Consider the following 15,391-nt stretch of genomic DNA (forward strand, 5'->3'; position numbering starts at 1 on the left):
AATAATATCACACAAAACCAATGGTGATGACGAACTTAAGAAATGTTTATTCTTACTACAAACAGGTTAGGATCTCATTGGCTGAAGGGACAGGCAAGGCATGCAATAAAAGTCCAGAAATAATATTCATAAACAAAGTCCTTTAAACTTGCAAGATTCAGGGTTCCTGAAATGCAGAGTAGTCAGACTAGCTGTTGGGTCAGGAATATCCAAAGTCAAAAAGCCAGGTGATGCAGGAACCAGGAATAGCAATAATCCAGAGCTGCACAACATGAACTGCAAACAAAAAGATCCAGAGCTGCAAACACACACAATAATCCAGCAAGGTTTGATTGCCAAGGGTGAGAATTTATAGTCTGGTCATCAGCATATCAATTTACAGATGAGTGAGGTGCACAGCTGCTTCCAGGACACACAATCCCCATAGCGGCCACTGGTGGGGAAAATCCAGAACTGCACCTGTAAAGATTTAGTGCAGAAAAGCATCAGGCCATAACAGTATACTTACAAGATGAACAACAGTCGTCATGTTCACGATCTCCATTGAGAATACAGTCATGTTTTTTCAGCCAATGCCAGCAATGAACATGTCCTGGTGAATATAGAGAGTGCTGTAAATGGATTAATTAGTTTGCTCTGAGACTGAATATTTTGTTTCAGAATCACAGAAGCTAACAAAATTTGTTATGACATGTGGATAGCTATAACAAGGTGGTTAATCAGTGTGACAGGAATAAATGAATGAATGCATATTGTACTGTAATTCTTTAAATGACCATAGGATCAGATAAAGAGCACAGATCTGAAAGTAAATTGTGTCTAGTGTGTATGTATGAATCGGACCTTCAGTCATAAGTACAAGCGTTGTAGATAACAGATTGGTCAGAACATTCTCCAGTGTGTACCTGGGCTTAGAAGAGCCTGTTTGTGTTACCTGTTCCACGGGTGATTGTGTTATTTTGGGCAGGTGGTCCACAGCTCTATGATCCATTCCAAAGACATATTGGGCCTGATTCATTAAGGAAACTAAAGAAAGAAGAAAAAGGGTAACTTTTCACCTGGGCAAAACCATGTTGCATTGGAGGGGGTGACAAATGCAAAACGTGGGGACAGATTTATAATTGGGGTAGGGCATATCCTAGATCAACTTCAAATGTCAGTGTAAAAATAAAGCTATTAAGTATTTGTGTGCTACATGAAAAAACAGCCAGTATTTTCCTTATGTGCAAAATAATAAACTAATTTGCTCCCCTTGCATTGTAACATGGTTTTGTCCCTTGTAGTTATACATGTTACGTGCTGCAGGAAATAATTTCAGTAACATGCTTTGCTTTGTTCCCTGTAGCCTTTAAACTAACCAGTATTGTATTTAAAACCGCTGAGCAGAAGGAATGAAAACTTACAAAGAAAATATTGTACTAGAGACAAGTTCCCCTAAGTGGAATAAAGTAATGATGAGCAATGTAGTTCTGTCCCCACTCTCCACTCCTCTGCAAATACTTGATGGATGTTACAGTGAAATGCATTATGCTCTTCTGTTGTAGACTAATATTGCAAATAACCAATTAGAATGCTTCAGAGAGGTTACACCTCTAGGGCTTTTGATCACATGAAGTTTAACAATGTCCTATTTTATAGCCGATTCAATAGAATTTAGTATTACATAAATCGCATTTTGCTCCCTGGATTGACACAAAGATTCTTTGTGTATTGTATTGAGGTTATTAGAGTGTTCTTTAATTGAATATGTCACTAGAATGTTCTATGCATTGTATATCTGCAACCAATATGCTGTCTGCACTGAATATATGTGACTAGGATTCTCTCAGTATTGTATGATGCTCTCTGCATTCTATCTACATTTTTAGAATGCTCTATGTATTGTATTGTGATTACTAGGATGTTCTCTGCCTTGTATATTATTTCCTAGCGTGCACTCTGTATTGTATGGTGATCACTAGGATGCCTTCTGCATTCTAAATACATTTCTAGAATGCCCTATGTATTGTATGGTGATTACTAGAATGCCCTCTGCCTTGTATATTATTTCGTAGCGTGCACTCTGTATTGTATGGTGATCACCAGGATGCTCTCTGCATTCTATATACATTTCTAGAATGCTCTATGTATTGTATGGCGATTACTAGGATGCTCTCTGTAGTGGTGGTCACTTATTTCTCATTCCTATTGTTTCTCCATGTTGTGTTATGTTAAAAGTAAGCAATCAGAGCTATGTTCTGTATTGCATACTTTGCGCAGCACTGCTGGAGATGTTGACACTTTATATATCAAAAATAATAGCACTACATGTCTCTAACATTACATATCTGTTATACTCAAGTGCAACTAAGAATGCACACATATATATCTTTCCTGACGACCATCGACTTTATTAAACTAATTTAATCTTTTAGCAGACGCTTTGGTAACATATAGCACTCACCAGTAGTTTCTAAACTGACCATGCTAACATCTGACCTCTGCAACGCCGCCAGCTGTATCATCTCCAGATTTCCCACTAATGTGCTGTATAATTAGTCTACCCTTCTGCTTTGCAAGACATGGAGCAATACTTGGTTACTGTAACACTGTGCATGAGTGACTGCAACACAGCAGAAACTAATCTTACTGGCGTATTAAGGAGAAATCTCTTAAATGTTGCTCTGTGGGGTGAAACGGTAATTAGATCAGCCGCTAGACTTCTGGTGTCACTTCCTCCAAAATGAACATTTAATAGTGGATTTTTATTAAAAATGTTAACTATTATTAAGTCTAGTTTCTCATATGCATTCTTTCTACTGTGCATTGGTTCTCTGTGCCAGCTTTTTTTATTTTTTTTCATTTCTAAGGTACCAGAAAATCTGTTTTATATGAAATTTTTGTTAACCGTATGTAATGCATAAAATATTTTAACATATTTCTGCCTTTACATTAAAGTGCAGGTTCTTTTGAGCTATATTTAGACTTTTTCTATGCTTAGTATTCCACAATCTTCTCACAATGGCCATGACTCATCAAAAAGGAATCCCTAGGGGATCACAGGTTATCTGCCACACAAGAGAACATCATTTAATGAATCCTAGCAAATACAGATTTAGCTCCAACAAAACTTAACTTCCAGATATGAATATTCCCCTCTTTTAACATAATAATATTAATAACATTTATTTTTCAGTTCTGATCATTAAGTCAGTGTTTTAGAGGAGGAATCTACAGCCCCCCCAAAATGGTATAATCACAGTTAGGCAACCTGTGGCTATCCAGTCACTGCAGAACTTCTGTTTCATGCAAAGTAGGACATGGCGGAAGTCATAGTTCTAAAATGACGGGAGATCCACAAGCTAAGTTTGCTTCTAACCTGATTTGTTTTTAAACTAGTATCATTAGTCAACACAACATAAATTACTTTATTTGCACTATTTGGCAGGTCCCTATTACATATTTGTAAAGAAAATGACTGGACAATGTGGGTTAAAGCAGTGGGAAAAAAATAAGTAGAATTTAGGTCCAGGTAGCCGAAACTAGGAGTTTGCTGCACAGTATCAAGAGTCTGGAAAGAGGTACTCTCTGTGGACCTATAGAAACTGTCCCAAGAGGTGCTGTGTGGTTATTTTCCTTGTTATTTCTTCATAAAGGGAAAAAAGGATGAATGCGCAAACTCACTTCTTATGAACCATATAATCAAAGTTTAATAATACCAGATTATTAGACCATCACGATCTCACATATCAATAAAAGATGTATATATACATAAACATGAATCCCTGAGTATATCTCCTTAATAATAAAACGTGCATGTACACGGCATCCAATAAATGTTTCTTAAAATATACAGAAAGCAGACCCTAGCATCTTTGTTCCATATTCTGATGGATTAAACACTTTTCCATTCTCATAAAATAAAATCAGATAGTAGAGTAATATAGAGTCTTGAATCAGTATGGAGATATATAGAGCAACAAAGTATCTCCTTGATGAAAGGAATCCAGATGACTTCACAATAGTTATACACGTTGTGTCCAGCGATATGAAACTTGGCGTTGCAGAGACTTTCTTATTGCTCAGTGCATGTATTTCTATTCTAAGGAGGAGAACGTGAGGATTATTATAGCTTCAGTGCACAAAGCTATTTTTAGAAGGAACCTTTTAATTGGAGGTGACTTTTTGATCGGACAGTTTTTGGTGCGCACCATAAAAATATCTGAACATAACAGCCGCCAGAGCAGCACAGAGGCGAGTGAATTACTCTTCGTCCCCCAGAAGCGGGTAAGCGATCTTTTTTGCCTATATTACAACGTGGGCTATTACCGCTAAATATCACTCTCTACTCCTAAAAACGGGGGAACCATTTATGCCCAAACACATTGTGGGCGATTACCTCGGGATTCTCTTCCTCCATTAAGTGGGTAGGACATTCTTGCCCTAAATATATCGGGGGCTATCATATGAAGGACTATCTTTTGATGGAAATTTATATACCCCTTATACGGAGGAAAATCATTTGTATGCATTGATTTGTGCCAAGTTTCATATCGCTGGACACAATGTGTATAACTATTGTGAAGTCATCTGGATTCCTTTCATCAAGGAGATACATTGTTGCTCTATATATCTCCATACTGATTCAAGACTCTATATTACTCTACAATCTGATTTTATTTTATGAGAATGGAAAAGTGTTTAATCCATCAGAATATGGAACAAAGATGCTAGGGTCTGCTTTCTGTATATTTTAAGAAACATTTATTGGATGCCGTGTACATGCACGTTTTATTATTAAGGAGATATACTCAGGGATTCATGTTTATGTATATATACATCTTTTATTGATATGTGAGATCGTGATGGTCTAATAATCTAGTATTATTAAACTTTGATTATATGGTTCATAAGAAGTGAGTTTGCGCATTCATCCTTTTTTCCCTTTATATTGTAATTGCAGGAGATTGGACACTATCTCCATTGAATTGCTGCAATTCACTTCTTATACTGATTGGCAACATTTAATATTATAGCGCCAGAGATTGTGTGTGTTGTTATTTTTTCAGCTGCAACTAAGAATATGAATAATCAGTGAATACTCAAATGAAAGTAACATATACAGAATTTAGTTCAAATGCCAAAAATTAACAGTCTGGAGTAGATTGGATTTGGCTTATGGAAACATAAAAAAAATATTATTGCTTTTGGTAGGTCTATTTGAACAAATTGATACCATGTATGGGCCATACCTTATCAACATCTAATTAATTGGATTAGATTTAATCTAGTATGGTGAAAAAAAGTTCAATGACTCTGATGATCATGTGAGTCTGATCAAAGTGGTACTGAAACATCCATATCAGTATCATTTGGTCATCTATATCTGTTGTCAAATTGTTCAGTTTTCTGCTTGTGTGGTTGTATGAAGCAGTTGGATTGATGTATATGTGGGCGAATTTAGAGTCAATGTTTTGCCTGTTATTACCTTTGTGATAATTATTCATGGAATACATCAGTGGGTACTTTTTGACACATTGGGATTTATTAATATCACAATCAACTGTTTATCTAAAAACATGTTGTGACTGGGGAACTAGTTCAGCAGCCTTTGAGTCAGTACTTTGTATTTTGGTGCACAAAAAGGGTCTCCCACCAACAAACTGTCTTACAGAAAGCAATAAACCTAACCCCAATAGGGAGTGCTACTCACATTTTCATGATCGCTACCAAGTGGGCAGCTAGGCCGCTTACCACTGTAGCTGCAGTCACTTACTACAAAATTAAGTATTTTTCTATCTGAGGTTCTAGTCTTCAAACCTTCAAGCGTTCACTGAAAACCCACCTCTTCAGACAAGGTTATGATATTCCTCAACCATCATCTTAATTTCCCTAGATTACCCTATTGCCATCCTCTACACCAGGGGTGGGCAAACCTGTCCTCAAGGGCCATATCCAGTTCATGTTTTTAGGATTTCTGTCTGTAGAAACAGGTGGGATAATTACTGACCCAGCCAAATAGATTAACTCAGCTGTACATGATTAAAGAAATCCTAAAAACATGAACTGGATATGGCCCTTGAGGACAGGTTTGCCCACCCCTGCTCTACACTGCTAACGCAAGACAACAACCTTCTGACCAACATTGCAACACACACAGCCCACTCAGTACTTTTACCTTTGCAGTCTGGCTGGTCCATTGTGCAATATGATGTAGCACATGCCCTTGTGTTTCTAACTCCCATTGTCCTATAGATTGTAAGCTTTCGAGCAGGGTTCTCTTACCTCTCTGTCTGTATGTATTACCCAGTATTGTCTTATTAATGTTTGTTCCCAATTGTAAAGCGCTACAGAATTTGCTGGCGCTATATAAATAAATGTTGATGATGATGAGGTTCCCGTTTCAGATAATCAGTTTGTTCCTTTTCTGGGACAGGACACCCTCCAGTTTTCCCTGGGTCTTTTGTCTCATCAGCTTTGGTACTCATTGTACCTGTACCCCCCTGGTGGTAGCTAGGATAAATCTACACCAAAAGCTTTGAATGTGAATATTTTCAAACATTTGATGTCATCTGTAATGTCAGTGTCTTGTTTCATCGTATGGTGTGTATATTTCAGATGTCTCCCAGAATCACAGATTAAACCTGCATGTCAAGATAAGGGATATAGACAGGCAGCAAATATGGGCTTCAAAAAGGACAATGCTGTGCTATGCTTATAATAAATTCAGTCTTCTTCTTTCATATAATAAAATGAATTAATTTCAATTAAATTTGGTATAATAAATGCTACCATGGGTGTAAAGAAACCCCCAATTCGTAGGCTGATATGTACACTGTAGGCTGATATGTACACTGGTTTTGAAATTTTATGCCTTTAAAGCTGCAATTTTTTAATGAAAAACTTGCTTTCGACATTTTTTAAATTGCATTTGTAACGCACCTAATTGAGATAGAGAGTTGGGCAAGGTATCATTTTAAACCTCATTTTATGGGCTTTCCTGTGATATATAACAGATAGATAATTTGTCAATAAAGATTAAAAATGCAAATTTAAGAAACATTGAAAGAAAATTTTTGGTCAAAAAAGTGCAACTTTAAAGATGTATAACTTCAAAACCAGTATACATATCAGCCCAAGATTGGGGTTTTGTTTACACCCATGACAGCATTTAATATACCAAATTCCATTACAATCTGAAACGATCAGTTTGAAACCCTGTGTTGATTTGATGTAGAATGATCAAACTGCCTCTTTGAGTGATCTCACAGGAGAGAACTGGGGCTGAAGAATGGACCAAATTGCATCTAAAGAGGTGCAGGAAGCTCATTCAAGGAAGTGGTTTATTGTAGTTATTTTGTCCAAAACACTGTGCTATCAAAATATTATGTGTGAACGTCAATACTTTTGTTAATGCAATTTCTTTTAATTTTCAGACTTAAAAGAATGTACAGTATTTTGAAAATCAAACACAAAGGTTCTGTAATATTAACAGAGAAAGACCAAATAAAGTTGTTAATTTCCACTTATGTTTAGAGGGAATTGTGAGTCATCTGAAAAAAGTGCAAGGGTGTCAATATTTTTGTCTATGATTGTATGACGCAAATAAATAAAGTACTCAGTTTACTCAAATTGTTTATGTGGAAGAGTGAAAACAGAGACGTTATGTGATATAGCACTTACATTACAGGAAACATTAGCAAATTCATGGAAAGGAGTATAACAGGATATTGTTATCAGTTGAACTGAGAGCATCAAGAGGAAGAGCTCAAACAAAACTCAGTACAATACAATATATAAGATGATGGAAAAATACAAAAACATATGAATACACAAACAAAACTAGCCTCCTACTAAACAATCATTGGGAAGATAAACCCCTTTCGGTACCAAAAGCAATTGTCCTATCTTGTAACACCTTTGCTTTCTTGAAAGCAATATGAATACTAATATTCTTAGTAGTGCATAACCTCTACAGACATCCAAGCTCCAGATGTGTTGCTGGCGTATATTTGCAAGTTAAAAAATAAGCATATGTTAAATTAAATGATTGTATAAAAAATATTTCTGCTACTGCATTATTATTACTGTCCTCAAATTACATCTTTCACATCTTTCTTTGATATAGAAATGCTGTCCACAAATCTAGGCAGGTCTGACCTTTTGGTGGTCATAGGCTGAAAGTGACCTGGTAAGGATTATTTGCAGATGAAATGTACACCCCTTATTGTAGGACTTCATCATCATCATCATTTATTTATATAGCGCCACTGATTCTGCAGCGTTGTACAGAGAACTCATTCACATCAGTCCCTGCCCCATTGGGGCTTAGTCTAAATTCCCTATCATACACACACAGACAGAGAGAGACACAGACTTGGGTCAATTTTTGATAGCAGCCAATTAACCTACCAGTATGTTTTTGGAGTGTGGGAGGAAACCAGAACACCCGGAGGAAACCCACGCAAATATGGGGAGAACATACAAACTCCACACAGATAAGGCCATGGTTGGGAATTGAACTCATGACCCCAGCGCTGTGAGGCAGAAGCGCTAACCACTTAGCCACCGTGCTGTCCTTTATTTATTTATTTAGGACTTTATTTTATCAGAATAGTATGTATTTATAACACACATATAACTCTTCCTATGAAAAACTTGGACATTATTAGTCTAATTTTATCAGTATATTTCAATGTAAAGTAACCATATTAAAACAAAAAAAACAATTTAATCAGTATCATTTACATAGGGTAAAAGGATACTTCAGAAGAAACATTTCCCCCAAGGAGCTCCATACATAAAACTCTGCATGATAAGGAAAGAGTCACTGTTACCAACAAGAACATGCAATAACAACCTTATCAGCATTATTTGTAGATAGGCCTGCTGAGGAAAAGCAGATCTGCATCCAGATGGTGTATTTTGAGCAGGCTTTTTCTACACGTTCATTAGGAAATGATTAATTTAAGTATATGGCACCAGGAGGGCAAAGTTTATTAAATAGCAATTTCAATTACATTTAAACACTCTGGACACCCAACTGGCATTTGAAATCTCTGTCTGGAACAGGCAGGAGATTGGGAAAGCTTCCTTAAAATACCCTTCACCACAATTTCCAAAAGATGAAAATGTCTGTACATCCCAAATTAATCAAAGAGTAGCTACCAGTCTGATAACTCTTCCCCACTGATCACTGACAGTGAAGTTCAGTGCAAGACAGGAGCTGAATGCTCTGAGCCAGTTGTATTATTGGCCGATAGTACAATAGCTCTATTTCCACTTCACTGAACTGTTCAGCAGGTGAAAACAGCACACAGAGCTAACAGCAAATATAACAGGGTGATAGCAACTTGGAGACTAAACAATGGGTCCACAGATTAAATTAATTACAAGTAGTTACAAGGAATGGGCTTTGCATTGTACACTGCCCACCATGAACTGGGATCTCTATTACATACTGGCCAATCAGCTACTGTACTTTGTATTGCAAACTGACACTATATTGAACACAGGCTCTATATAGTTCTGGACGCCAGGGACCGGGGTGAGTATAGTACAATGGCCACCAGGGACCTGGCTGTGCATTGTATACTGGCTGCCAAGCAGAGCTTTGTGAAGTATAACAATTCTACAGCATGTGAATGAGTTCTCTGTACAGCGCTGCGGAATTAGTGGCGCAATATAAATAAATGATGATGATGAATACTAGTAGCCAATCATCTAAATCACAGTTTAGACTAATATGATTTAGCCTTAGACCTTTTATAGGTTCATGCACGTCAAACCCATAGTCCAATCTCAAGTTCTAATTATAGACCTAGCTGCAGCTCTTCACTTGTACCCGACACTTAAATAAAACTAATCCACCCCCCCCCCGAAAAAAAATATTCTGAAATACAAGAAACTCTTTAGACAGCATAATTTGTACTTGTGGAAATGTAAGTTATTGACTATAGTACTATCTTGTCAAAATGATGTGTACTTTAGTTGCTCAAACAGTTCCAAGTTAACCCTCAAGTTTTGCAAGTGGATGGTGGGGCTCCATAATGTAATTTTTACCATTTTTTACTAATGTTTCAGGCAACCCTAAATTAACCAGAACCTCCACTAGTGCCATCACACATTACATTGAACTATATTTGATTATTTTAGTCAATGATATTTTGTTATTAAAACATATATTTAGGGATGTTTAAAAATAAACAGAAAACAATAAATATAGACAATGGGGAAGAATGATAAGGTGTTATTTTAGAAGGATTTTCAACCAGGCTGAGTTGTGATAGCAGCAGGCACTGATATTTTGTTTACTTTAAGACTTTCTACAGTATATGGTTATAACATACTTCCACATAAGTACCAGGGACCCAACTCATTAAAATATAAAAGCAACATTTTAGTTCACACAGAGCTTTCTGCTATGAGTGTGCAACCAGGGCTTATTGCTCAAAGTTCCAGAGACTCAGACTGAAGGTCAGATAAAGGTGAAAGATAAATGTAGGAAGACTAGAGCAGTCATACAGACATTAGGTACAGAATTAGCAGGCAATGAGATACAGATTGAGCAGACTATACAATATATGAACACACCCCTTTAATGTCATGAGCAGCTACTGCTGGTATTCACTGCACTGAAGGGACACCTATTAGCAGGACATATCTCCCAAATCTCCTCTTGGAATCTGGACAAAGTCCCTATCTATGGCACAGTCCCCTTACATCGGACTCTCTCATATAAATTGGGACAGCTCGGAGGTATGGTCAGTGTAATGCTTAAATATGTATTTATTTTTTTATGTTAAAATTGTATATCATACTGAATATGGATATTAGAAGGCGCCTTGGGTCCATTATATAACACATAATGTACCTTCTCATTAGGAATTAAAACGGTTACAATACTTAACCATTGCAGATCGCTTATTCTTGGCACCTTATCCTCGATCAAAGAGAAGTGGTGGCAAGTGGAGTTCCTATTGTCGAATACTAAGTAACATGCACAGGCAAACAATGCATAGTTCTCAACATTCTAATAATAAGCAGGTACATGAAAGTACGTCATACATGGTGCCGTTTAGCTGGACCTTGTTGATGCACATACACAAAAGTTAACTTGACAATATTTGAATATAATTCTGAGGGACAATTCTAATGAGCAGGTACATGCCTAAAACATTCTAGCTCAACCTTGATCCAATACAAAGCCAACAATTACATGTTCCCTGAACATGACTATAAAACAATTTAATTATTTTAACAAGCTTTGCTTTATTCATTATTAAACCCCAGAAAATGAAATCATATAGATAGGATAATATAGTGTACATTTGGTCAATATTAAAAAAATAGGAATTTTTGCAGGAAGATAAACCCCTGGGACTGTCCCTGGAATTCTGGATAGCTGACAAGTATGACAAATTGTGATGCAAAGAACATACAGAATATAGTTTAAGTGAACTGAAGAGATCTACATATGACATTTAGGAACTTACAAAATTTCCCCCAGTTTTAACTTCATCTGCAGGTAGATTGTTGAATTCATATGATACCATCATTCAGTAACCAGCTAAACAATTACTAAAGAAGCCAGCTATGGAATTAATCTTTTATTGAAAGGTGCCATAAAATTCTGCAGTGCAGACAGTTGGTATAACAAATCATACAAAATACAAATAAAAACTGAGCAAGTACATGCAAGGTTGACACAGTAGGTGCAGGCGTAAGATTGTGGCAGGTCTCTAGGGGGTTTTTTTTTCCAGGGGTGGAGGCAACCCCCCCTGAAAAATCCTCTGTGCGGCCCTGGATTGTGAGAAATTCCAGTCTAGAAGGAGAGGGCAATGCCAAGACAAGAGGAGCCAGTGAAATTCAGAGAGGAGATTGCAATGATAGCTGGTAATACACCCAGAGGGAGTAGAATCAGGTGGATTTTGAGAGTGCTTGAAAGATTGATGGTTCTGGCAGAGTCCAGTCCAGTGGGGTAGGAAGTTACGCAAGTGGGAAGAAATCTTAGGAGGAGAGAGTGAGAGGTTGTTATCAGCGAGGAGGTGAGGGGCAGGTCAGAAGCAGATCAAAGTGGATGAGGAAAACATGACAAGCTCATAGATACACAAGGGGAGGTGATGGTGAGGCACAGTAGCCTGATTTCCGAGGTAATGGGGAACCAGTGTAGGGATTTGCAGAGTGGTGCAGCAGATGTGGCGTGGAGTGAGGAAAAAATATTTTTTGCCCTGGCATTTAGAACATATTGCAGCTGGGATAGAGGGATGAGGGGAAGGCCAGATAGCTGGATAACGCTTTTAGATAAAGTCCAGGGGGAAGTTTCAAGACTTTGAGACAAAGTAAAACTTATTTTATTGATTCATAGTGAAAACATTAAAATACAGCAAGTGCCTACTTGAACGACTGCTTTGTTGGCAGCTGAAGTGTGGGTCATGTGGATTCCAGTTAACTGAAGAAAATGATAAGCTACTTATGGGTGAATAAGAGGGATAACTGAATTCTCAAAAGACCAGAATCCACAATCAGGTTCATATAACTATACACATGCAGACTAAAAATACATGTACCATTAATAAAACTAGACATCTATTTATATCACAGCTATATGTATAATAAAACCACACAGTGTATGGATATGTACACACTGGCATTATAATTATTTAATCTACGTGTGTATAAACAGATGTGAAAATATAAATTATTGTACCATACATATTTATGTTTAACTTGCGTTTCACTATGTTATTTTTAATGTTTTTCGTTCCTTTTCAGTGCATCTGACATACTTCAAAATGTACACTTATCTCAACGGGAATGCACTGGAAACTCAATCAGATGAGGTCAAGCGTTTACACATGCTGTTTGCTTTAACAAGATGACAACATCCTATTTTGACACTGATGCATGTTTAAAAACACAAATTGAATGCAAATTGTAAATGTATATAAAAATAGATATAAACACATATTAAAACACATATAGGGGCCTATTTAACAATAATATTTTTCATTAAAAAAAATCCTCCAGAAAAATAGCCGCATTTTTAAGTGTAATTAATATTTATTAATATGGCATCGCAGCAGATATCGTAGATATCTGCTGCTTTGCATTTTTATCGAAATCCATAGCAGTCCCCATAAGTCTATGGGGACTGCTATGTAAAAAGTAATGAAAAGCCATTAACACATACGCTGTTGGTGTCATTTTTCAGTTCTGCTCTATGGGGAGAGCATTGCGGTAGAGGGATCTTCGGATCCCTCACCGCATCTTACTGCTCTCCCCTCCGTTTACTATCGCAAAGGTGGTCAACTTGCGATAGTGACCATAGAAAAGATAGGAGAGGGGTCTTCACAGAAACAGCAGTTTTTCGTGACTGCTGTTCCTGCAGAAAGATTGTGTGCATTTATTAAAAAACTTCAATCCTTATTTTTGCAGTCATTCTTAAATAGTCACCATATAAACACAATGCAATTTCTATGAATTTTCACATGCATTTTAACTGATAACATTTTTTTAAAAAAATGCCAATTTATTAGTTTTCAAGTTTATATACATGTACAAGTGCATTCTGTGACAAAACAGGAAGTTAACTTGTTTAAACCAAATGCATGTGGAAATATGTATAAAAATGCTTCTTAACTGCATCTCATTGTATTTACAATGCACTCACATGAGATTAATGGAAGTTTTCAACTGTGTTCACATGCATCAGACACACTGCATTCCAAATAATGCAGCACAAGTTAGACATAAAAAAACACAAATATACATTGGTATTTGCTACAATGATTTTTATGTTGACATCTTTACACGCACTTACGTTGCAATAGAAATACATGTTAAGTGTTTAATTTTAACACCTAAAATTGACCAGGAGGCTCCGACGCTGAGATCCTACAGCGAATGTTAAGTACACATTTATTCAATTATCGTGCATATCACACGATTCACAACCATTTGTTCAGACATTGCAAGAGTTTATACGATGCCATGAGCACGTTTTATCATACCAAAACTCATTAAATCGTTTATCTGGTTATATAAACTTCCTAGAATTCATGATCAATGACTGAATTATGTCTGTCACATGTGGAAGTGTGTATGCACTCATGACCAGCAGTGTAGGCAGGTAATAAGATGAAGATCACAGATCTGAAGGTAAATTGTTTTGGTGTGTACACATAGATCTGCATGCTCATAGGGCCTTTCAATCGTTGGTGAAAATCGTTACAGAAATTGCATCTGAAGTAAGATTGCATAGGTGTGTACCAAGCTTAACTCCTGCTTATAAATGATGTATATAGAGATCTACTGAAAGAAATTAAGTGCTTGGACTTGCCTCTTAAGAGGAAACCAGAATCACTGCTGACTGGTGTAAAAATATTAGTTCCAACCCGAATGACAAAGTTGCACAATGCAGCCATCACATGACAATCTGTCACTGTTATCTGGCAGAAGCCCATATATATATATATATATATATATATATATATATATATATATTTGGAAAGTATTGTGTACAGGTATGTAATCTATATGCAAGTGCAATATGTATGAACACTCAGTGTATCCAGTGATGCACCTCCGGTCTGCACATACAGATACATACTGGAGACATTGCAGTGAGGAGGTTTATCCGGGGAATCATCCACACAGTCCCGGCTCAGCCTCCCAGGGTAGGTCCAGGTCTCCGCATAGGCGTAAGACAACGGGTCTCTCCAGACTACAGTGACCGTACACCGATCATTACAGGACGTGCAGCTCATACACAAGCGGCTATGTGGGTGCCGGCCATACATTACCCCATACCTCCGGGGGGGCGTGGCTTTATGCACAACAAGTCTACGGACGTCACCACACTTACATTTCTGGGCCGAGAGAGCATGACGCGTCCTTATACACGAAGCCCCGCCCCTCGGTGAATGCTCTGTGAAGCCGCTGGACGGAGTTGTAGAGCGGTGGCCGATAGCGGGCACAGAGGGAACGGGACGGGAGAGGCACCGCTCGATCTGATTGGCTCACCCAGTCGCTGGCAGCGAGCGGTGGAGTGTCCGCTAGGCGCACATCATATCCAGGAGCAGCGAGACAGAGGCGCTGATTTACGGCTGGGAGCGGAGGGCGCTCTGCGGAAGTCCCGGTGTTTTGGGGAAGGAGGAGGGGGGGTCTGCTCTGCTCTCTCCCTGGGTGGCGGTCTGAGCCTGCTCCGGGGGGCGGCAGTAACTTTCCTGCTGTGTCAGTGTATCTGGTTCCCATGGAGGGAAACTTTGCGCGGTGGCTGTGTGACCTGTGGAGCCGGAGTATGTGACAGCTGGTGCCCGGGGGGTAGTGTGCTGGGTGCAGGTGTGACTGTGTGCTGGGGTCCCTGCTGCCTGCACTAGCTCTGTGTGTGTGTGTGTGACCAGGACTACAG

General features: G+C 38.0%; 1 long non-coding RNA gene across 3 annotated transcripts; it reads right to left on the reverse strand.

Annotated features, from left to right (window-relative positions):
• Positions 1-31: 31 nt before the first annotated feature.
• On the reverse strand, positions 32-14,916 carry LOC142098775 (uncharacterized). Of its 3 annotated transcripts, XR_012678429.1 has the most exons (3): positions 14,591-14,901; positions 906-1,026; positions 32-459 (listed from the first exon to the last, which is right to left on the reverse strand). It is a non-coding gene; the product is annotated as an uncharacterized LOC142098775 (long non-coding RNA). The 3 variants fall into 3 exon arrangements; XR_012678431.1 differs by having other exon boundaries at positions 32-1,026; positions 14,846-14,916; XR_012678428.1 differs by having other exon boundaries at positions 32-1,026.
• Positions 14,917-15,391: the final 475 nt, after the last annotated feature.

Source organism: Mixophyes fleayi, chromosome 1 (genome assembly GCF_038048845.1).
Source record: "Mixophyes fleayi isolate aMixFle1 chromosome 1, aMixFle1.hap1, whole genome shotgun sequence".
Lineage (NCBI taxonomy): Eukaryota > Metazoa > Chordata > Amphibia > Anura > Limnodynastidae > Mixophyes > Mixophyes fleayi.